This window comes from Leuresthes tenuis, unplaced genomic scaffold (genome assembly GCF_036924035.1).
Source record: "Leuresthes tenuis unplaced genomic scaffold, fLeuTen1.0.hap1 SCAF_17, whole genome shotgun sequence".
NCBI classification, from domain to species: domain Eukaryota; kingdom Metazoa; phylum Chordata; class Actinopteri; order Atheriniformes; family Atherinopsidae; genus Leuresthes; species Leuresthes tenuis.
Window position 1 is genome coordinate 25,733,970 of NW_027325371.1, and position 2,708 is coordinate 25,736,677.

General features: G+C 44.5%; 1 non-coding gene across 1 annotated transcript; it reads left to right on the plus strand.

Annotated features, from left to right (window-relative positions):
• Nucleotides 1-2,109: 2,109 nt before the first annotated feature.
• Nucleotides 2,110-2,223, plus strand: LOC140274233 (U5 spliceosomal RNA). The gene has a single exon (XR_011908205.1). It is a non-coding gene; the product is annotated as a U5 spliceosomal RNA (small nuclear RNA).
• The last annotated feature ends 485 nt before the right edge of the window (nt 2,224-2,708 follow it).

Genomic DNA, 2,708 nt, shown 5'->3' on the forward strand with positions numbered 1-2,708 from the left:
TAGTCGGACATTCGCACCTTACCCGCTTTTGGCAAACTATGGCCTTCTTGCAGCCAAACACCTCTGATCTCGCTTTTGATGATGTAAGGTTGGGCATTCAGACCTCGCTTCACCTGCTTTTCACCAAATATAGTCGGATATTCACACCTTCTTGCAGCCGAACACTTCCGCTCCACCTTTTAGTGTTCTATCACACCTTTTTTTCACCGCATTTTATACATTATGGTTGGAAATTTTCAACCACTCTCATCCGAAGACCTCTCCTCCCGCTTTCTTTAATATATTTGAACTTTAGTCGGACATTCAAACCTTCTTGCAGCTGAACCACCTCCGCTCCCTGTTTTGATCATATATGGTCTGGCAATACTACCTTTTCTTACCCGTTTGTGAGTAATTATGGCTGGACATTCACACCTACTTGCAGCCGAACACAACCTCTCTCGCTTTTGATGATGTATGGACCGGCATTTTTACCTATTCTAACACATTTTTCAGCAATTATGGTCGGAGATTCCCACCTACTCACAGCCGAACAACTCCGCGCCCGCATTTGATTATGTATAGTCGGGCATTCTCACCCTTTCTCATCAGCTTTTTGAAAATTATGATCTGACATTCACACCTACTTCCAGTCGAACAGCTCTGCTCCCGCTTTTGATTATGTTTGGTTAGATATTCAAACCTTTTCTTAACTGCTTTTTACAAACTTTGGTCGGACGTTCACAATATCTTGCAGCCGAACACCTCCGCTTCCGCTTTTGATGGTGTATATTCGGGCATACGAACCTTTTCTTACCCGCTTTTTACAAACCAAGGTCGGACTTTCACACCTTCTCTTAGCTGAACAACTCCGCTCCCTCTTTTGATTGTGTACAGTTGGGTAATTTAACCTTTTCTTACCCGCTTTTTACCATCTATGGTCGGACATTCACACCGTCTTACAGCGGAACACCTCCGCTCCCTCTTTTGATGATGTATGGTTAGGCATTCGCACCTTCTCTCACCCGCCTTTTACTATGGTCGGCCATTCACAGCTTCCTCTCCACCATACTTGTATGGTGGGATATTCACACCCACTTGCATCCGAAGACCTCCGCTTCCGCTTTTGATGGGAACTGACAACATAAGAAGTCCGGACATACTTTGATAGTATATGAATAAGTGGGTAGCTACTGACAAGCATTAAGCATGTCACACAGCCCAAACATATAACATTTCAGGACACACCACACAGTTAACAACCACAGTGAAGCGTGTCAAAGCCCAAACATGTAACATTCAACAGGACACTTACACAACACATTCAAATCAAACAGTCAGACAACATACAAGAACATATACCCCAGCCGGCATTGATCCCTGCCTATTTTCGTACAGCACACTATGTGTGCGCACACCTTTATTCACAAACTCTTCAACTTATACTCTTTTACCGAAGTTGCTACAGCTCGATTGGCCGAATACCCTTTGATCCTATTTCGGTGAATTTGACATCTGCCTTACATATAACAGATTAGCGGTTTAGCAGTTTTAATTTAGTTTGAGTGAAGGAATTCATTTTATAGCAAAATCCGAAATCGTGAAGAACTCATGAAAGTAAGCTTATTCTCGGATTCCTGAAACTTTAGATTTGCTCTTTCTTTTACTGCAAAGTACAACGTTGTTTTTTTTGTTTAAATCTTTCTAGACATGGTAAATATTAAGGACAAAGCAGTTTTCACATAGTTTGAGTGAAGGAATTCATTTTATAGATAAAATCCCAAGAGTCTGCTGGGAAAAGAGAGTGAATGCGAAGTAGACTTTAACACGGCTATGGGAGCGAGCCGAGTGTGGGCTAACCAGGAGAATTGCTTGAAAGAAATGCGACCCCGAATGAGCGGTCAGAACAAAGCCTCAATACGGGATTCTCGTGGTGTTTTTGTTGCTGCCTTGTCTTTTGCACAGAGTAAAAGACAAGGCAGCCATCGAATAGGGCCCGATTGTTCCTACTTGGTCAGCCGAGGAGCAAGGGGGGGGGGGGAGCAAGCGTCTCAACCAAGCAAAGCTCACCATGGGGAAGGTGGCTATGCCAACAAGCCTGATGCCCTGCTCCCGCAGTGACGGATAATCGTACTCTGGTTTCTCTTCATAACGTACAAGTCTTTCGCCTTTTACTAAAGATTTCTGTGGAGAGCAGCACTAATGAGTTGTTTCTATTTTTGGCAGGCTTTACCTTTGCGGGTGAAGCCCTTTCTGTCTGTGCAAAAGAAATCTTGTTACTGTGCAGAGTGACTTCTCTGAGTAGAGTCGCCTTACTTGTTGCGACTGTGCCGATGTTCGAAGCTGGAGTGCAAAGTTGTTGCTTGAATGGTGCTTGCTGGAGCGTGCGGGAGTGCAAAGTTATACCATTTAAAAGGGCTGAAGAGTGCTCAGTGCAGCGGGTGGGCGACACTCTGGCCACCTTGAAAACCGAGGTTACATCCACTACCAGGGGCAGCCCAAGTTCTGCCGCAAGTGTGGTGAGCATGGGCACCTGGTTGAGGCTTGTACCAAGGTGTTATGTGGGAAGAGCAGAGAAATTGGGCAAACTTTTGGAGAGTGTCCAAATGGCAGGAAATGTAATCTCTGTGGAGAATTAAATCACCTCTTCAGAGATTGCCCTAAATCTTTTGCCAACAAATTAAAGACGGTAAAGCCACAGTCAAGCCAACAAAGAGAAGGACCAAAGG